Raw genomic sequence first — 23,458 nt, 5'->3', positions numbered from 1 at the left:
TATAATCCTTAATCGATCCTATTTGTTGAAGCTTAATAAGTTGACTAAAGAAGTTTTCTATCACACTATTGCTATATTGTGCTTGGAGTTCTTTTGTAAACATTGACCATGATACAGTGAGACCCTTTTTCCTCCTATGAGTACAAAGCTAGCGATACCAAATAAAATGATATGGTTCTAGATATAAGGAAGCCATAGTGACCTTTTTTCCATATGGGGTTTGATGTACTTCAAAAAAATTCTCCGTTTGATTTATCCATGTTAAGGGATCTTTTCCATCAAATTTGTGCATGTCCACCTTTGGAAAAAAGTTCCTAGATCCCATAGGAGTATGGAAATTTTTGTCATTATTATTTGATTTGAAGGTTTCACCTTGATTAGTTGAGAACTTCTTCCTTGTTTCATTCATATAGGTGCCTAACATGCTTCGTAAATATGATATATCTCCTTGTAGGTCACACATATCCCTCTTAACCTCTTCCTCAAACTTATTTATTTCCTCATTGGGATTAGTATCCTCTGTTGTTTCCCAATCCTGATCAGAGGATTTCCCTGGTATGGTAGCATTCCTTTTGCCTCTTTTTGGAGGCCCTATCATGATGGAAACCAATATTTTTGAAATAAATCACACAAATGAAATGTAAATTCTGTAATTTTTTTACTGTAACTTACTTGGGCCAAGATATCCGAACTCAGAATTTTTTTTTAAAAGTTAGCAAATTTGCTGCTTTAAGAGCGAATTTTCTAATTTTGTAATAACTTGCTTATTTTTTCTTCAATTTCTCCAAGCTTTGAAATGTAGGATCCTCTACTATGTATTCAAAAAGCTAATACAAGTTATACTCATATTTGACAGGATGCGAGAGATATGTAGATCTCAATAAATTGTGTAGAAATACTAATTCTGCAATAATTTTCTGAAATTTGCTCCAATTCCTCTGAATTTTGGAGTGTAGCTTCTTTAATATGGCTTTCAAAAATACTTTAAAAATCTTTTTAAAAAATGCTAAAATTTGAAAGTTATGCTCTTCCAAAAATCACCCCAATGTTGAGAAAAAATCTTGCCTCTATGGTGCCAAGATCATGCTTTGATACCACTTGTAATGAAATAACTTGCACAATGGAAGAGACAATATGAAATATTCTTTAAATACTTAATAATAAATGAGATTAATATGCCACTTTGAGGGGGCAACCTCCAAATATCTCCAATGGAACAAAATTCACAATATGATGATGAAATAAGACTCATAACCTCCTATATATACCTAATTATGCTTAAGCTGAATATACACAATCTTACATAACACCTAGACTGACCTACCTACCTAAATAATAATATAATAAGGATAACATGACTTAAGTAAGGATTAAGATAGCCACAAGTTGACTATTCATAACCCTATATACACTAATATTAAGGGCGTAGCACCTCCCTTGGCCATATGAGCCCCAAATGTACATTGCAATGCTGACGTGCAACCTGCTCTAAGACTCAAACCTAGGTGGAGGCTTTGATACCACATGGTATGAACCATTGCACCAAAAACCTAAGGTGCCAGTGAAGGCCGCACATTAGGATCATAACACTAATCCAGAACCTGAGTAAGATCAAGATGAGGAAAGATTGTTTAGAGTGTTGTCAAGGGCACATTCAAAGCCTACTTTAGAGGTTGTTCTTATGATAGGAAATTAGACACCAATGTTGTGTTCAATTGGATCTCTGATATGGAGAAGTTCTTTGAGTTTGAAAACACTCATGGTAATAGAAAGGTGAAAATTGCAATCACTAGGTTAGAAGGTCACGCCTCACTATGGTGGGGGCATTTGCAAACTAATAGAAAAAGGAGAGTAAATGAGACGATTAGGACTTGGCTGAAAATGGTGAACAAGGTGAAGAAGAAGTTCCTTCCCATTGATTACCAAGTTAGCTTGTTCAGAAAGATGCAAAATTTGAGACAGAAGGACATGACTGTAAAGGAGTATACTGAGGATTTTTATAGATTAGACATCAGATATGGACATGTAGATGATGAAGTTGACAAAGTCACAAGCTATCTAAATGGATTGAGATTTGGAATTCAAGATTAAATAAGCTTTGTGAAATTGGATAGTGTGGAAGAAGCATACCAATATGCCTTGAAAGATGAAGAGATCTTGACAAAGAAGCATGAACAAAAACAAATAGATAGAGGTGGTAGATTCTAGAGAGGTAGATGTAGATTTTATGGAGAAGGTGGAAGATCTAACAATTCTATGCAAGATAAGAAAAATCTAAATGGAAAAATGATGAGAAAGGCAAGACCAAATGGAAAGGTGGTAATTCCTATCGAGGAGGTACTAGTTCTTACTAAGGAAGAGGTAATTCTTACTCTAGAGGTGGTTCTCATGATAATTGTTTTAGATGTGACAAAGAAGGGCATAGATCCTTTGAGTCTAGATACTCTGCTGAGAATGAACAAGCTAACATAAATGCTATGATTCAAGGAGACCTTGAGGGTTCACTAAGTGGACTTGAGGTTGCAGAAAATATGATGGTGAGAAGAACATTTTGTAATAAGGGAATTGATGATTAACCTATCCTAAGGAGAAGTCTTTTCAAGACTAGATGTGAGATGGCTAGAAAATGCTGCAAGGTGAGTGGAAGTTCAACAAAGTTGGCATTAAAGGAGTTGGTTACAAAGTTGCAATTGCAGAGTCTAAAGCATTCTAAACCCTATGATGTTTCATTGATCAAAGATGAGCATAAGATATTGGTAAGTGACCAATGTGTTGTGAAGTTCAAGATTGGCAATTACTTTGATGAAGTTTTGTGTGATGTTATACCTATGGATTGTTGTCATGTTATATTGGGTAGACCTTGGCAATATAATAGATATGCTATACATGCTAGAAGATTCAATCAATATACTCTTTGGGTGAATGGAAGAAAACAAGTATTGTTTCCTTTGATTGAAAGTCTAGAAGAGGTTAATTGTACTTTTGTTCAAGTTTGTGTGGTCAATGGGAAACAATTTGAAAAGGAAATGAAGAAGAATCAAATTTGTTTTTCCATAATTCCTAGAAGACCGAGTTGTTCCAGTCATAACCAAGTGACAGAAAATAGTAATAACCGAGTGAAGGAGGTTAGTAGTAACCAAGTGATACTAGGAGCTAGCAGTATTACCGAGTCCCAGTAGAAATTGAAAGCTTGTTGAACGAGTATAAAGAAATTGTTGCAAAAGATATATCCAATGGCTTACCACCAGTAAGAAGTATAAGTAATTGTATAGATCTGATTCTTGGAGCTAATTTTCTAAATAAAGCGCCATATAGATTGACATTTATAGAGAATGAAGAACTTAACAAACAAGTGCATGAGTTGGTGTAGAAAGGTTTGATCAGATAAATTTTGAGCCCATGTGATGTATCTTTTGTATTAGCACCTAAGAAGAATGAAGAATGGAGGGCGCCATATAGATTGACACCTATAGAGAATGAAGAACTTAACAGACAAGTGCATGAGTTGTTGTAGAAAGGTTTGATCAGAGAAATTTTGAGCCCATGTGATGTATTTGTTGTATTAGCACCTAAGAATGATGGAGAATGGAGGGCGTGTATTGATTCTAGAGCTATTAAAGAGATTATAGTGAAATATAAGTGTCCTATGCCAAGGATGGATGACATAATGGATTGTTTGAGTGGAGCAAAGTATTTTACCAAGATTAATTTGAAGAGTGGTTATCATCATATCGAAATCAAAGAAGGTGATGAATAAAAGATTGCTTTCAGGACAAAAGATGGTTTGTATGAATGATTGGTAATACCTTTTGATTTGGCTAATGCACCTAGTACTTTTATGAAGTTGATGAATGAAGTTCTGAAGAGATTCTTGGGTAACTTTATGATTGTTTATTTGGATGATATTCTAATATTTAGTAAGAGTAATGAAAAACATCTTGAGCATGTTAGATAAGTATTGTAAAGATTGAAAGAGGAGAAGTTGATGATTAACTTGAAAAAGTGTTCCTTTATGCAAGAGGAGATTATGCATTTGGAATTTATGATTTTAGATGATGGTTTGAGAATGGACCTTGAGAAAGTTAAAGCAATTTTGGAATGGCCTACACTTGAGAATGTGGGTGAGGTAAGATGATTTCATGGTTTGGTTAGTTTCTATAGGAAGTTTATAAAGAATTCAATTATGTTTGTAATGCTATGACTAAGACAATGAGAGGAGATAAACAGGGTTTCAAGTGGACAGATGGAGCTGATAAGAGTTTAGAGACTTTAAAAAAAAAGGTTTTTGTTGAGTTACCTATCTTGGCTTTGCCTAATTTCAGTAAGATATTTCAAGTTAAATGTGATGCCAGTGGCAGTGCAATAGGATATGTGTTGAATCAAGAAGGTAAACCTATTGCTTTCTTTAGTGAAAAGTTGAATGATGCTAAAAGAAAATATTTTGTGTATGATCAAGTGTTTTATGCTATTGTTCAAGCCTTAAAGAAGTGGAGACATTATTTGATTCCTAATGAGTTTGTGTTGTATACTGATCATAAAGGTTTATAGTACTTGGAAAGTCAACATAAATTGAATTAGAGAGATATGAAGTGGGTTGGGTACTTGCAGAGTTCCATATTTGTGATCAATTATAAAAGTGGAGTTACTAATTGAGTTGTTGATGCATTGAACATAAGACTTTCTTTGTTGACTAAGATGAAGTTTGAAGTTTTTGAATTTGATAAAATGAAGGAATTGTATGATACTGACCCTGATTTTTCTAAGGCATCGAGAAAGTGCAAAGTACCATATCTATCAGATCACATGAGTAAGTATGATGAGTATTTCAAATTCAAGAAGGTATGTTGTTTAAAGGAATTCAATTGTGCATACCAAGAAGTTCTATGAGTATTAATTTGACTATGGAAAATCATTATGGTGGATTAATTGGACATTTTGGAATTGATAAGACATTGAGTTTGCCAAAGGATAAGTATTATTCACCACAGATGTATAAGAATGTTAAGAATTTGTCAAGTTACAAAAGGAGTAAGTCAGAATACTAGTTTGTATACACCTATTTTTGTTCCTAAGAAACCTTGGAGTGGCATAAGTATGGATTTTGTTCTTGGATTACTTCAGACAAAAAGAGGGTATGATTCCATATTTGTTGTTGTGGATAGATTTTCTAAGATGACACATTTCATACCATGTAAAAGGCATTAAATGTTGTGCATGCTACTAAGACTTTCTTCAAAGAGATTGTTAAATCACATGGATTACCACAAAGTATTATTTGTGATAGAGACAGTAAGTTTGTTGGTTATTTTTGGAGGACTTTGTGGAAGAAGATGGATACTAAGATGAAGTTTAGTTCTACATTCCATCGATAGACAAATGGATAGATAGAGGTTGTGAATAGAAGCTTGGGTAATTTACTGAGATGTTTAGTTGGAGATAAGTCGAGTAATTGGGATATGATATTTGACACAAGATGAGTTTGCATATAATAATTCTTTGAATAAGAGTACATGGATTTTTTTTTTTTGAGATTGTTATTGGAATGTAGCCTAGAGGAATATTAGATTTGAGGGATGTTGATGATGAAGAGAAGAGAAGTGTTGAAGGGGAAGAATTTGTTGATTTTATGAAGTCTTTGCATGAGGAAGTGAATTAGAAGTTGGAACATAGTAATCAGAACTAAAAGAAGAATGTTGATAAGTCTAGAAGACATCATGTTTTTGAAGTTGGTGATGAGGTGATGGTTCATTTGAAGAAAGAAATATTTTCTATTGGAACATACAGTAAGTTGAAGATGAAGAAGTTTGGACCTTGTACAATTTTAAGGAAGTTTTATAGTGGTAATTCTTATGAAGTTGAGTTACCTGATGAAATGGATACATCTCCATTTTTCAATGTTTCTAATTTGCATAAGTATCATGAGTCAGATGATGAAGTTGTTGTATTGAATGATTATCCTAAGAAGTAGATTGAAGAGGTTGAAAATATATTGGATTAGAGAGTTGGTAAAAGAACAAGAGGAGAATATTACTATGAATACTTGGTAAAGTGGAATAACATACCATTTGAAGATGCTACATGGATTTCTCAATCTGAGTTGGATTCAGCTCAGGTTGTGACACTTGCATGATTTAGGAGAATCGTTTCTTTCAACCTTGGTTTTCTGATGTAGGAACATTTAGGGTTGCCTTGTTATCCTACTCTTTAGTTCATTCTAGTAGTTTTAACTGAGTTCCTATAGTGTTAGCCAAGTTTCATTAGTGTTAGTTGAGTTCCTACAGTGTTAGCCAAGTTACAACAATGTTTACTGAGTATTAACTTATCATGTTAACCGAGTATTAGCATTTTGTATTAACTGAGTTTGTAGTGTTAATTGAGTGTTTCTTCATGTGCCGAGTGAACCTGATATTTGCTAATGCTCGGTTCCTTCTTTGACTGAGTTTGTTTGTGATTGGTTCTTAGTTTGAGTTGACTTATGTATTTAATTTGGATCATGAATTTAATGATAGAATATTGTCTTGGGATGAGTGCATACTATTTAGAGGTTGGCCTTTCTATTATGTAATGATCTAGAATCTTCTATAAGCCATTTTGGAAAGTATAAGTAGAGGTAATTGGTTTAGTTTAGAGGTAGGAATTAGAGATTCAAAGAAAATGTTTCTGGAATTGCGAATTTGAAGTTAGATTATAGATCTTGAAATTGTATTTTGTATCTGATCATAACCCATAAGGCCTTATAGTTGGGCATATATGTTGATAACTTTACGAATCAATACAAGTGTTTTGTTATTTCTCTCCTTGGTGTTGTTCTTTGTGTGTTTTTTTACATTCTATTTTCTCAAGAAGGTGGTTGGATAGTTAGGTGTGCCTTTGACCATAGCTATTCAATTCCCTCCTTGCATGAAAGTTTATGACCTATAGTTTAACAATGTTAATTCCCAATTTCCTACTATAAATAGGGCAAAAATAAGTGAACATAACAATAATAAGTTAAACAAGTAGCTTATTTTAAAATTTCCCACTTCATTTGAAGCTCATGCCTTTTATAAATTTAAGAGGGAACCAAATGCTTGTAAGAGACCCAATCTCTATTCTCTGAAGCAAATAACTAAATTCTCCTACCTCTCTACCTTATCTTGGATCACCTGGTAATATTGGTTTCATGGAGTAGCCTATTCTTTGATCCGATAAAATAAAACTAGGCAATTGGCCAACTTATAGATAGGTTAATCAACAATTAATAGAAAGTGAAAGGGTAAGGTAGCATGGCCTAGTTAAGAAGCATCAACAAATAACTGTTGATTTATATTTTTGCTTCTATGTTACTTTGCATGTTTTGATTTTTCAGTTGGCAAGCTGATAAATGTTGCTTCCTAATAATTTGTTGGAGCATATTTTAATAGAAAACAAGAATTAGAATTATCTACATTTCTCTGGGGCAAACTTTTGGACTTTTATTCTTCCTCCAAGTATGGTTGCTCTATTTTTCCTATAAAAAAATCTTGAAAGTTAAAAGCAATATCCTTTTTTTATGCTGGTCTACTTTATTGTTTGTTTAGGCTATCATTTTCTTTTGGAAAAGATGGGCTTGATCTATAAACACTTAAACAAATCTAGCTGAAGCATTTAGCAAGAGGCCAAATTTTAATTAAAAGTGTATTTCTTAGAATCAATGACATGCATCTAGGAAGGTATAAGCTTCCACAATGAATTTGAATAATAATAATACAAAGCTTTAGTTCTACTCTTGTAAAGAGGATATTTATTTGAGCTTTGAATGTCAATAAACTTTAAAATAGACCTTCACTAAAACAAAGGCATAGTAAAATAATTTGGCACAAGCTACAATAAATAATATATCTTTAAGAAAAAGAATGTGATAGGTAGAGTGGTTTTGCTTGGCATGGTCAGCAAGTGGTTTTGCCCCTACCAAATTGGGCATCTTCAATGAGATTTATAGACTACATGAGAGTATTGAGGTTTGAAACCCTAGTTTCTAGATGTCCTTTCTCCATAACATTCCAGTGAAAGAAAACCCTCTTTGGCAACTTCATAGAAAAAAGAACATCAAAAATCTATATGCTATCACAGATGTCAATCCCAAGACCTATTTTAGATATCCTTAACATATAGTTAGGAACTAAGTACAACTACTGACGAGTGCTTGGTTTAGTAGTAGATTCCTAGCTTCTTATTAGTAGTGTACTCTACAATGGAGATCTAAGTAAGGTGCATAATTTTCCTTTCAAAGAGTAATGAAATGAAGGGAAACTAAGGCCATGGTCTAGATTTGAAATCACTGATAATTTTTCTTATGGGAGTTTCTAATTTTATTAACCAATAGACTAAATCACAAGGGATTTTCATCTCGGACCTTTGCAATGGTGGTATAGTATATTTTTCCTTGCTAGTATATTGTTTTCAATATACACTGTTAGAGTAAGTTATTTATTACTCTTGTTGCTTTAGCTCTCTTAGGTGCATATAATTAATATTTTATATTAATTATAATGAACAAATCTAGTTTTTCTTTTCCTTTAGGGTTTCGTTCACCTTAAAAGGTTGAACTTTTGCATTTTGTTTTCATAACTTAGAATACATTTTTTCTCTTGAGAACTTCTAAGCTCTGCTTTTTCCATTTTTTGGTTTCTCTTCATTGTAGGATATTTGCATGCAAGTGTTCTTGAGGATCTGTGAAGTTGGTTTTCTCAACTTCTACATGGTATCAAAGCGGACCTATTGCTTCCTCATCTGAAGATTCTTGAAGCCACGATTCAGAGTTAGAAACTCCAGCTTTTTCAAAAAAAACTTCTTCAAAATGGTGACGGGTGAATTTTCGGGGCACTTTGGGCTCAAATGGATGCCGCCATTAGATCTGAAAGGCCGTTTGCAGTCAAAACACATATAAAAGTTTTTGTTGTTGGCTTCCGGGCGTCTGGGAATTCTTTTTGCCCCCCTTGGATGCATTTGTACGGACTGTACACAGGACTTAAAAAATATAAAAAATCGCGTTTAAAAAACGCACCACCGGTGCTTTGCCTAGCAGCCACTGCGACCCTGCCCAGCGACCATCATGAGCAACTCCTCTGCCGACACTCAGCTCTGGCCTGCCTGCCGCCCCAGCTCCGCCTCAGCTCAACCTTTGCCAGAGGGCACCACCAGGTTCTCCTCCCGAGCGCCACCTCTGCCAGCGGTGTCGTCGTGGTATGAAATTGCCGACTGATGTCAGCATTCCGTTTGCTGACGTCAGAAACCCGACTGCTGATGTCACTTCACGGTGATATTTTTCGGCAGCTGCTAACATCACTTCCCGACCAGATGATGTCACTATCCGGTTGCACATGTCATTTCCTAGCAATCGGATTTTTTTGCTGGCTGTATGGGTGTCAAATTTAAGCTCGTGCCTGTATTTTTCCAGTGAGCTCCTCTTTTGGACCTATAGTTGGTTTTTTGCTCATAACTTGAGCATGCAGATGTATTTTTGCAATCTGAAAGAAGCGCTGAAAAGATGACTTAGAGACAGAGACAATGGTGCTAGTTTCATTTGATTTTGAGTTTGTTTGAGCTTCCAAATTTGATGTTGAAGTAGAGGCTTCTATTTTCCTCTTCTCTGCATCCAAATTCCAAGTTCTTTTCTCAGCTTTTGTGTTTTTCTGTAGTTGTTGCTTTGGTTTTGGGGGGTTTTTTTATTTGTTGTCGGGGGGGGAGCATTTTCTATTCTATAATTTGCTTTAGAATCAGACCCTTCTACTTCCATCTTTTCTTTCTCTCAAATGTGGGATCCTTCTATGATCTGGCTCATGCCGGACAACTATCACACCTAGGAGACACAAATGACTAGGCTTCTCATGTCAAAAGGCTTATGGTCATGTCTAGATGCGTACCAACCTATTTTGCAGTGCCTTTTTGAGGTTCTTTAGCATAGAAACAAAATGGATGAAGCCATGGGATTGATTGCATTGAACATTTCAAACAGTCTACTATTTCACTTGGATGGTTTGACTACTCCACGAGCTTATTGGCTCAAATTTTAGACTTTGTTTGGCCAAGTGAATGAGTTTTGGCACTTCAACTTGAGGTAGAGTTGACTTCTTTGACACCTGACAACTTTCCCACCATTGAGGACTTCTTGATGAAGTTCAAATCCCTGCGCATAGTCTTGCAGGGATGTGGTAAAACCAAAAAAGATGATGAGTGTATTTTTTTGATACTCTCAAAGTTGTGAGGAGAGTATCAGATATTTTCTTCCACTTTCTACTCCACTATTGATGCCTTGGGTAATAGACATCAGATGCCCTCTTTTGACATATTCTGTGACAGGTTAACTCGTGAGCAGTCCAAGCTCACTCAGATGGATTCTCTTATAGGTTCACCATCACAGGCATTACTTGCCAAGGATACACAGGAGCAGAAGTCTAAGAAGATATCTAATTCCTCTTCTCAGCACTCTACTAGTTCATCCTCTTCTTCTAAGAAGAAGGAGAAACAAAAGACTGAGACTCCTTCTTGTTCCTATTGTCAAAAAGGAGCTCATGATGAGGCACATTGTTTTTAGAAGAGATTTGATGGCTATGAGAAACATATTGCATATTTGCAAGCTTTTCTTCAAAAGAGCTCTATTTCATCCCCATCCTCTTCTACCTCATAGGGGCTTGCCTTTCAATCTTCATCCACCTCTTCGACATCTTCACCAGATTTTGGATAGGGTCATGCATTACAGGCTTCCATTGCATCCCCTTCCCAAGTCCCTCAGATACTGGATTTAGGTGTTTCTCACCATATGACATCTTTTCAAGGGGTCTTCTCCTCTATTGAGGCTTCTCCGATTCCTCATATTCTCATGGGGAATAACACTTTAATAGTTTGCGGGAAAGGTTCAGTTTGCATTCAGGATGGCACATTCAATGATGTATTGTATGTTCCATCTCTCTCTGCAAGTCTTCTCTCAATGTATCAGATTACACACAATGGATCAGGGAAGATAGTTGAGTTCACTGCAGATTCAATCTACATTCAGGATAGTGCAACATGAGGCCTTATTGCTACAGGGAAAGTTGATCATACCAGCTGTCTCTACACCTTCTCGCACTTTGGTACACCATCTCCATCATCAGAGCATACTTCTTCTCTTTTGCGAGAGCATCATGTGGTGCAGTCAGGACACATGAACCTTTGTATTGTTCTTAAGATCACCACACCACATCCTGTTGAAGTCTTTTCTTCTTCATCTCTACCAGACCCTCCAGCTCCTCTCATCGAGCCTTCAGGAGCACTTGTTGCGGATTCTACAGAGGATGTTCATCTCCTCTTTCATGACAGTGTCAACACACCTACATTGGGGATCCCTTTTTAGGATCCTCATGTCTACTCCTTTGAGCATCAATTAGGCCTTCCTGTCATTCAATGGTTTCTTTGTTTTGTGCCCTTGTTTCTTCCGCATTGGAATTCCATTGGTTTGTTCATTTCTACAGGGGCTTCATCATTCTGGGGGGCTTTGATGTCTCATCTCTCTCTCATGGGGGGGGTTGTTTATGGTTTTGAGGGAGTCTCTTGAGCCATTTTCTTTCTTTTTTTTTTTCATCTCTTTTTGGAGAGGGGTTTTTCCCACTGGGTTTTCTCCTTTGTCTCCGATTCATAGAGATTTTCTTGTATTGGGTACCTGATCAGGCCTTGTTGCTGGGACCCATTTTCCTTCTTTCATAGCTTTGCTAGGTTAGCTTCCTCCTAAGCTTTGCTTAAGGGGGGGGCGTTAGAGTAAGTTATTTATTACTCTTGTTTCTTTAGCTCTCTTAGGTGCATATAATTAATATTTTATATTAATTATAATGCACAAACCTAGTTTTTCTTTTTCTTTAGGGTTTCGTTCACCTTAAAAGGTTGAACTTTTGTATTTTGTTTTCATAACTTAGAATACATTTTTGCTCTCACATTCTTAAGAACTTCTAAGCTCTATTGTTTCCATTTTCTGGTTTCTCTTCATTGCAGGATATTTGCATGCAAGTGTTCTTGAAGATCTATGAAGTTGGTTTTCTCAACTTCTACATACACAATACTGCCCCTTTGACTTTTTAGAAAAGTGTGCATTTTTTTGTCCAGGTTGAAGATTGTCCAAGATTTTAGTTTAATTAACACAATCAAACATGATTGTGATAAAATTGATAGTGATGTTTTTCAAATTCACACAATCAAATTAAATTATGATAATACTACATAAATCAGTGAAATATTCATAATAGTTGTTGGCCCTATTGTTTTTTATTTATTTATTTAAGTCTTTCTTCTCTTCTTCTAGTTTTTTTTTGCCTAATCTTTTCAGCCTACGCATAAAACCCTAAGGACATATTAGAATCGTTCTTATGGGTCGAAGGGGTTCATAGGTCCCTTCGACCCATTACATGACGACATTTGTCCTTAGAGGTCCTAGGACCCCTAGGGACATATTAGAATCATTCTTATGGGTTGAAGGGGGTCATAGGTTGACCTATGACCCCCTTCAGCTCATTACATGACGACATATGTCCCTAGGGGTCCTAAAACCCCTACGAAGATATTAGAATCATTCTTATGGGTCAAAGGGGGTCATAGGTTGACTTATGATGCCCTTAGACCCATTACATGACGACATATGTCCCTAGGGGTGCTAGGGCCCCTAGGGACATATTAGAATTATTTTTATGGGTCAAAGGGGGTATGACCCCCTTCGACCCATTACATGATGACATTTGTCCCTAGGGGTCCTAGGACCCCTAGGGACATATTAGAATTATTCTTATGGGTCGAAGGGGGTCATAGGTTGACATATGATCCCGTTCGACATATTAGAATCATTCTTATGGGTCGGAGAGGGTCATAGGTTCACCTATGACCTCGTTTGACCCATTACAATACGACATATGTCTTTACAAGTCCTAGGACTCCTAGGGACATTAGAATCATTCTTATGGATCGAAGGGGGTCATAGGTCGCCCTATGACCTTGTTCGACCCATTACATGATGACATATGTCCCTAGGGGTCCTAGGACCCCTAGGGACATATTAGAATCGTTCTTATGGGTCGAAGGGGGTCATAGGGGTCATAGGGTGACCTATGACCCCCTTCTACCCATTACATGACGACATTTGTCCCTAGAGGTCCTAGGACCCCTAGGGACATATTAGAATCATTCCTATTAGGTCGAAGGGTGTCATAGGTTGACCTATGACCCCTTTCAGCCCATTACATGACGACATATGTCCCTAGGGGTCCTAAGACCCCTATGGAGATATTACAATCATTGTTATGGGTCAAAGGGGGTCATAGGTTGACCTATAATGCCCTTAGACCCATTACATGACGACATATGTCCCTAGGGGTGCTAGGGCCCCTAGGGACATATTAGAATTGTTTTCATGGGTCAAAGGGGGTATGATCCTCTTCGACCCATTACATGATGACATTTGTCCCTAGGGGTCCTAGGACCCCTAGGGACATTATAATCGTTCTTATGGGTCAAAGGGGTTCATATGTTGACTTATGACCCCGTTTGACCCATTACATGACGACATATGTCCCTAGGGGTCCTAAGACCCCTAGGGACATATTAGAATCGTTCTTATGGGTCGAAGGGGGTTATATGTTGACCTATGACTCTGTTCGACCCATTACATGATGATGTATGTCTCTTATGGGTCGAAGGGGGTCATAGGTTGACCTATGACCTTGTTCGACCCGTTACATGACGATATATGTCCCTAGGGGTCCTAGGACCCCTAGGGACATATTATAATCCTTCTGATGGGTTGAAGGGGGTGAAAGGATGACCTATGACCCCTTTCGACTCATTACAGGATGACATTTGTCCCTAGGGGTCCTAAGGTCCCTTGGGACATATTATAATAGTTCTAGACCCCTAGGGACATATTATAATCCTTCTGATGGGTTGAAGGGGGTGAAAGGATGACCTATGACCCCTTTCGACTCATTACAGGATGACATTTGTCCCTAGGGGTCCTAAGGTCCCTTGGGACATATTATAATAGTTCTTATGGGTCGAAAGGGGTCATAGGTCTCTTCAACCCATTACATGATGACATATGTCCTTAGGGGTCCTAGGGCCCCAAGTGACATATTAGAATCATTCATATGGGTCAAAGGGGGTCATAGGTTGACCTATGACCCCCTTTGACCCATTACATGATGACATATGTCCCTAATGGTCTTAGGACCCCTAAGGACATATTAGAATCGTTCTTATGGGTCAAAGGGGGTCATAGGTTGACTTATGACCCCCTTCGACGCATTACATGATGACATATGTCCCTAGGGGTCCTAGCACCCCTATGAACATTAGAATCCTTCTTATGGGTCGAAGGGGATCATAAGTTGACCTACGACCCCCTTCGACCCATTACATGATGAAATATGTCCCTAGGGGTCCTAAGACCCCTAAGGACATATTAGAATCATTCTTATGGGTCGAAGGGGGTCATAGGGTGACCTATGACCCCTTCGACCCATTACATTATGACATTTGTCCCTAGGGGTCCTAGGACCCGTAAGTACATATTAGAATCATTCTTATGGGTCAAAGGGGGTCATAGGTTGGCCTATGACCCCCTTCAACCTATTACATGATGACATATGTTCCTCGGGTTCCTAGGACCCCTAGGGACATATTAGAATCATTCTTATGGGTCAAAGGGGATCATAGGTACCCATTACATTACGACATATGTCCTTATGGGTCCTAGGGCCCCTAGCGACATATTAGAATCATTCTTATGGATCAAAGGGGGTCATAGGTCCCTTTGACATATGTCTGTAGGGGTCCTAGGATGCCTAGGGTCATATTAGAATCATTCTTATAGGTCAAAGGTGGTCATAGGTTGACCTATGACCCCCTTTGACCCATTACATGATGACATATGTCCCTAGGGGTCCTAGGACCCCTAAGGACATATTAGAATCATTCTTATGGGTCGAAGGGGTCCATAGGTTGACCTATGACCCCCTTCGACCCACTATATGATGACATATGTCCCTAGGGGTCCTAGGACCCCTAAGGACATATTAGAATCATTCTCATGGGTCGAAGGGGGTCATAGGTTTACCTATGTCCCCCTTGGACCCATTACATGACAACATATGTCCGTAGGGGTCCTAGGACCCCTAGGGACATATTAGAATCATTCTTATGGGTCAAAGGGGGTCATAGGTTGATCTATGACCCCCTTCGACTCATTACATGATGACATTTGTCCCTAGGGGTCCTAGGACCCCTATGGACATATTAGAATCGTTCTTATGGGTCGAAGGGGGTCATAAGTTGACCTATGACCCCATTCAAACTATTACATGATGACATATGTCCCTAGGGGTCCTAAGACCCCTAGGGACATATTAGAATTGTTCTTATGGGTCGAAGGATGCATTACATGATGACATATGTCCCTAGGGGTCCTAGGACCCCTAGGGATATATTAGAATCTTTCTTATGGGTTGAAGGGGGTCATAAGTTGACCTATGACCTTGTTCGACCCATTACATGATGATATATGTCCTTAGGGGTCCTAGGACCCCTAGGGACATATTATAATCGTTCTTATGGGTCGAAGGGGGTGATAGGATGACCTATGACCCCCTTCTACCCATTACATGACAAAATTTGTCCCTAGGGGTCCTAAGGCCCCTTGGGACATATTAGAATTGTTCTTATGGGTCGAAGGGGGTCATAGGTTGACCTATGACCCTCTTTGAGCCATTACGTGACGACATATGTCCCTAGGGGTCCTAGGACCCCTAGGGACATATTAGAAAATTTCTTATGGGTCCAAGGGGGTGATAGGTTGACCTATGACCCCCTTCCACCCATTACATGATGACATATGTCCCTAGGGGTCCTAGGGCCCCTAGGGACATATTAGAATCGTTCTTATGGGTTGAAGGGGGTCATAGGTTGACCTATGACCCCCTTTGACCTATTACATGATGACATATGTCCCTAGGGGTCTGAGGACCCCTAGGGACATATTAGGATTTTTCTTATGGGTCAAATGGGGTTATAGGTTTACCTATGGCCCCGTTTGACCCATTACATGATGGCATATGTCCCTAGGGGTCGACCCCTAGGACCCCTAGTGACATATTAGAATTGTTCTTTTGGGTCGAAGGGGGTCATAGGTCAACCTATGACCCTGTTTGACCCATTACATGATGACATATGTCCCTAGGGGTCCTAGGACCCCTAGGGACATATTATAATTGTTCTTATGGGTCGAAACCTATGACCCCCTTCGACCTATTACATGACGACATATGTCTCTAGGGGTCCTCAGACCCCTAGGTACATATTATAATCATTTTTATGGGTCGAAGGGGGTCATAGGGTGACCTATGACCCCCTTCAACCCATTATTTGTCAATATTATATTTAGTAATTATATTATATTCTATATTTTAATATAATAATAATAATCATATATGTTACTAGATTATATATTTAATAATAACAATCACATATATTAGTATAATGTAATAATATTTATAATATTAATGTTCACACATTCATGAAATATATAATTTCTTCTAGAATTGACTAAAGTTATTGTTTTATGTTTATTTCCCTTTAAATTTGTCTCCCTCCAAAGTTAAAATTTAAAAAAGCTTGCGTTTTGAAATTTCCCTCCAAAAATGGATGGTAGCTCACCGATTTCAAATTGGATATCCGATTTGAGATCGGATATCCGATGAGGCCTGGTATTGACCAAGCCTACCCGATCAACCAAAAAAATGTGTTTGAGGAGGGTTTTAGTGACACTTAGACTTCGAGTAGCCATCTAACAATGTTATTTTGATCGAAATTGAATGAAACGAAAAAGGTTTTTTAATATCGCTCTCGAGATTTCATCAATATAATTGCTATCACATTTTGAGTTCGATAAGTATTTATTAGTTAATTATCAATTAAGATTATTGTAAAGTGTTGATTGACATACTGATTGAAAAATAGCTATAACTTTCAAACGGTATAACATTTTTTAAATCTAAAAGTTGTGTCACATTCTATGCTTCGCCTAGTATAAGAAAAATAATTAAAATATTAATTTGGTAAAATTTTCTATTAGTTAAGGTGGTTAGACATGGGAGTTTTTTTTCGAAAAAGTTTTGGTAGAAAATTCATATTTAATTATTTATTTTGAATAAAAATACCCAAAAATATGCATCACATCTGGGCATGAGTCTACTTTTTATATCTATAATTATATTTAAAAAATATTATCATTTGATTTTGATTAAGGTGGTCAGACATACACCTACTTTTTAATTTCTTCCTGAAATTTTTGTAGTATGACATTAAAATCCAAACTTTTGACCAATCAATTATTTGTTTCTCCTGATAAGGCCTAGTAGTTTAGAAACTGCATTCAATTTCCTATAGATTATTTTCTTACAAATTTTTGATATAAAGTCCATAACCACTTTAAAATTATGTTTCAAGTTGACATAACCCTGATTTGTTGATTTTTCACTGCGAATAGTTTGGTACACCATGATCCTGCACATACCTGCCAAGTATGCTGTTTGAATTTTTGCAAACACTAGGTAAAATATATGGCATCTATCTCTTCTGCTACTAAGGTTAAAGAGGGAAATAAATTTTGAAATGTTCAATTAATCAGCAATGAGATCAGACAACTAAACTTTAGATCAATTCCTAATATTGTATACAAGCAAGACTTGTCTAGTGTGCTATCAATGATATCACAACAAGTTTTAATGATTTGAGATGTAAGATGTTGTTACACATGTAAGGTGGGTAGCATAGGTGACATGGAAATCAGAGACCTATATTGAAAAAAAATGTGAAAATGGAATATTGAAGGAGGAATATAAGATTATAGAAAGAAAATAGTTAATTCATGCCCTAGATTTCCCCAAGATTTTCAAGATAGAGTGGATAAAGAATGTTTTAAGTGAGATTCATGACAACTTTGTGTGGTTAGAGGATGGACAATCAAGTTAACCAAGAGGATTGTGCAGAGGGTAACATGGTATCCAACCCTAGACAAACCCAAGACCATGAGATGTGATGCAAAAGGGGTTATTGAGAAAAATAAAAGGGCATTGTGGAATAAGAGAGGAATGAAAATTGACACCATCACAGATGCTCTAATTGCTTTTGCAGTAAGGATAATTGTACACAAATTCTTTCAATCTAGTAGGTTTCAAATAGTGTACCTTGTATTTTTGTTGACATAGTCTACAAGATAGTCAAGAAGGATCATTCTTATGACCTTGCCAAGTTACAGTTACAATAGTTATTAGAAAATTTGGGAGCTATAAGGAAAACCAAGAATGCACAATGTAAGTTTGGTAAAATATTTGTTTGTATATTTTTCTATATGTAGAATACATTTCCTTCATTTGTTAAAGTTGCATGGAAGAAAAATGGATCTATTGCAGTGCAAATAGGTGAATACATTGGGAAACTTGGAAAAGATTTTGAGTTTATTATGATTAGCTACTTTGAAGACTTTAAGAAGTCTATGAAACAAAGAATGGGGATACCATTGTCACTAGTTGAGAGGCATTTCAATGATGTTTTATTTCTAGTTGATACCGACTTCACATATGTTTAGGCTACTATTCCAAGGGTGAGATGGCTAAAGCCTCTATGTTATGAGATAAATGTGGATGGGGCATTTGCATCAATTATTGCTTTGCCAGTAGAAGAAGTAGATAAGAAGGCTATAACCTTTGGTAATTATGATGTGGCCAAGTCTAAGATAACTATGAACTTGAAGAAAACCTTTGCAATAAGGAAGAAGAACAAAATTGTTAAGAACGTCAAAGAAAAATTTGGTGAAGGGTAAGAAGAAGATGAAAAAGAAGAAGACAATAAAGATGATGATGAATAAGGTAAAGATGTACCTGCCCAAGCACCATCGGCCATAACTCAAGGTCAAGGAGAAGACCAAGGTGGAGAGGAAGTAGAAATTGAAGAAGGTGCCAAGGGAGAAGAAGCCAATCAAGCACCTCTAGCTATAGAGAAGAAGAAGAAGAAAGCTAAAGCTCTAGTAGTAAGCAAACCAAAAATGGTTGTGAAACCTAAACAATCTAAGCCTATAGTTCCTATCATCAGGGCTAGCACAAGAGCTATTGCTAAGAAGGCTCAAGAAGTAGATAAGTAAAAGGGAAAGAGAACTAGGATAGTTATACAAGAAGATGAGTTTGAGAAGAGACAAAGGAGAAAATATATTGCTCTAACTAAATTAGATGAGGAAAGGATAGAATCTGATGACAACACCCAATTCAAAGTGGTCAGTCATAATCCTTCTTCTGATTTGGACAACTAGTGTGAGAATATTAAGAATAATGTTGATTTATCTAGATTCACACATGTTGAGTTTGAAAAACTTGGAAATATTGAGATGAACCAAGTGGAAGAGTCAATATATGCCATGATGGAAACACTCAAGAAGACTCCAATTGAGCTTACCAACTCTATATCCAAGAGTCTATATGACAGAGTTGAGCAAAAATGACATTGTAGTCTCAATATAGAAAGGCAAATTAGAGAGACTACACTAGCAAGTGTGATGCCATAATTGGATAAGGCCACAATAGAAAAGGCCATTAAGAAGTACACAAGGAGATTTGCTCCTAAATACAGGGAATTTAATATTTGGCAAAATGACATTGAGAATTTTGTTTAGAAGTCCACTTAGATATGGAAAGTAATATATGGACAGACAAAACCTAAGGCAATTTAGTGGACACTTACTAAGATAGGTGAAGAAAAAGGTGAGAAAGAAAGTAACTGAGGTTACTAAAGATGAAATTAAAAATGATGCACATGTAGAAGGCACTGAGAAGAATATAGGTGAAGAAAAAGGTGAGAAAGAAAGTAACTGAGGTTACTAAAGATGAAATTAAAAATGATGCACATGTGGAAGGCGCTAAGAAGAATGTAGATTCATAGGCAACAACTAAAGTTGAGTAGCAAATAAAGAAGAGTATATCAAATATAAAAATGTGGAGTTTCATTCGACAACATGTGATAAATGTAAACATAGATAAAGTAAAGATCAAGGATGTCTTTGATACTATAGCTCAGAGCATCAATCCCCTAATAGAGGAGGATAAGAAGATATTTCTAGACACTACCACCAAGGCACAACTATGTAGTCATCCTATATTGGTGAGTGTAGATGAAATTGAGAAGGTAGAAAAGACATCCACAGAGGAGGAAACACAAGAAATATCTAAAACCCTTCAATTCATAGTGGTACAACCTACATTACCTGTTTTAGTGTACCAAAGGAAGGAGACAAATATTAACACAATGGTGCAAAATGTGTCAATACAAGAAGTTGTTATAGAAGTACAGGAAGGGACACGCATTCAAATAGGTCAAGAAGATACTCTTGCACCTAAAGCACAAATTCAATGTGCAACTGAGGTTGAAAAGAAAGTAAAAGATAGGAATGAAGAGTCAGTCTTAACTACTAAGCCTAAGGAGCAATTAGTAATACAAAAATTGGCTCCTTAGACAAAAATTGCTACTCCCCAAAGTCAAGCTCTTCATAGGCTGAGTGTAGAAGCTACACCACTGCCTAGTTCAAGAAAATATAAGGTAGATGAAGTTACATCATTTGGTGATGTCAACTTGGATGAGGTGATTGTTTTGCTAAAATTTAATCTTGCAACAATCACAATTGAACAAATGAGCATACTTTAGGATGCTCTTGTAAGGAAAAAGCACCAAGAACTACTTAGAAGGGAGCATAGGTAGAAGCAAGCATTGAAAGATATCAAGGATATATTTCTTGATGTATATAGCTTGCCTGGACCTGAAGAAGACAAGCCTATCATGGAGTAGTTGGCAAACATAGTAGAAAAGATTAATGATACCTACCTAGATTCAAATGTAAAACTACTTGAATGATTTGAAATGAAATTTCAAGGCCAAGTCAATGAAAAGATATCAAGTGCCATTGCATTTAGTTAGGTTGAATTAGCAACCAAGATTGACAATGTAAAGAAAGTATTAGAGAATTTTTTTACTCTTTACACCAAGTTGTGTGATACAACTTTGTTCACCATATTGACAATCTATAGGGATATATGGAGATAATAGGTACTACTCCACCCAATTCTCTGGCTCAGAGTGAAAAGTACTTCAGGAATTTGATGAACTCCCAAGGTCAGTTGGAAGCCTTGCATGCTCAAGACTCAAACATTTGGGATACATTGATCAACATCCAGTCCATGTTGATGCATACATGGAGATACTACACAAGGAACTAGCCTTTGTAGAAATAGTGATGAAGAAAGATCCCCATCTTTCTACACATGATGACTTAGTTCACCTTGCTACTGAGTTATCTATTCAAATTAAATCATTAGAGGTAGCATGCGATAACTAGGATGCAACTCTGAAGATAATACTTGAGGTCCATAAAACTTTCTTAGACAAACATACTATATGTGTATAACCGTTTGAAATAAGTGCCAAAAGGGGGAGAGAAATAAGAAGAAGACATAAGGAAATGGGAGAGAGATCTTGTATATGACATTTTTAAGAGATACAATGACTCCAAGGAAATATCGAATACAGTTTTGGGGGAAACCAAACAAAGGGGAAGTCAAAGACAAAAACATAATATAACACAGTTCAACATATGCATATTTACTCGACAAGAGTATTGGTTCAGATTTAGAACAACACAATCAACTCAAGGGGAGTTATAAGATTTTGAGGTATGTCTGTTAAGTCAAGTTTTCTAAAATTTTGAAAATTTGTACATATACCCAATAGAGATAGTGATTATCTGAGTTATGCTCATAAGTTAAGATCATTCATGCATGACCAAGTGTTTTTGCCACTGATGTCAAAGGGGGAGATTGTCGATCTCAGATTGGTTTTGACATATGAGTGTCTATACACTTAAGTCATTTATAAGTTAGAACTTAGTTCATGCCAAACAAGTAATGCATACTAAGCATAACATGTTACATAGTGCATGCCAAGTGAGATACTTAGTAAGTGCCAAGTAAATAGTTAGTTCCAAGTTACTCAAGTCCCAAGCAATCAGTATGTGCCGAGTCATTCAGATGCTGAGTGAAAACATTGAAGTTGTAGTTGATGCTAAGCATTAGGCACTTTAGATGCTGAGTAAAATAGTTTTTGACATATTTTTTTGTAATGGCACAAACTACTATATAAACCATTTTGGAGCTGACTTAAGGATTTTTTTGTGATCCTAGATGATAAGAAGAAATCTTAATTGAGAATCCCTATGCAATACATGCAGCCAATCAGTTAAAGGGATGAATTGAGCGGCTAGATGGATGAGTTAGAATCATTGATTCATATCTAAACCTAAGTCACCTAGGTCTTGTTAAGGAGGGAAAACCCTACAATATGGAAGGAGTAAAGAGAGAAGTTTGCATTAGCAAATAGAATATTCATGGTGGCTAAGGAGTTGTGAATTTGAGATACATTACAGAATTAGTTAGAAGAGAACATATGAAAGGAGTTAGAGAATAGAAGTGATACATCTTATCAAAGACAATCAAGTACACATAAGGAAAGAGGTGATATGTTATCTAGCAACATGGTGCTAACTACAAGATCATTGTTGAGACATTCTAACAGGTGAATCAATTAAATCTCTTTATAGAGTAGTCTTAAGAGGCCTTTGTAAATCTGTTAATAGGGTGGTTACTTCATTGTAAGTTGAAGTCCTTTAACCAGACATACTTCTAATAGGGTGTTGAAATCCTTTAATAGGGTAAGATCTAACAATCTTGTAAGCCTTTAACATGGCAAATCTTACACAAGGTAGATCACGTTTCATGATCAAACATTGTAACCTTCATTGGATAAACTTTACAATTGCACTAGTGAAGATTTGTGGGTGTCATCCCCACCCCAACTTTACCTTCTCATTGGAGGGTTTTTAGGTAATCATATCTTGTGTCATATGTGTGAATGTTTATTTGTTTTCATGCTATGGATGTATATGCTTAATTTGGTATTTTAGTTTACATGAAAATTGTGAGATGGAAATTTTACTTTCCCTATTATATTTCGAACACTATTACAAATTATTTATATTGAAAATTAATTTATAAATAGCATTCTAGTAGTCTTGAGCTTAACCCTTCTTATACATTGTGAGGGGTTTTATAGGACATGCAAGTAGGATATGTAAGTTTTGTAAGATTTCACTATTCTTGTACATTTCCAAATGCTTTGATGTCCTTGCTATGTCAACCCTCAAGAATAATATACATATAATCATTTACTAAGAGTTCTAAATTTATGAGTATTTTCTCTGTACATTATTTGTGTTTTGTATAAAAACATGAGTTTTTAAATTTCAAAGATTTAATCTCTAATCTAAATTTTAGGTTATCTTAATACCTTGAACTCCAACAATTTTTCCAATTTAAATAGTATTATAAAATAC

Source organism: Cupressus sempervirens, chromosome 3 (assembly GCF_028749045.1).
Source record: "Cupressus sempervirens isolate cs-2001-9-10 chromosome 3, ASM2874904v1, whole genome shotgun sequence".
Taxonomy (NCBI): Eukaryota; Viridiplantae; Streptophyta; class Pinopsida; order Cupressales; family Cupressaceae; genus Cupressus; species Cupressus sempervirens.
Note: the sequence above shows the minus strand (reverse complement) of the source record.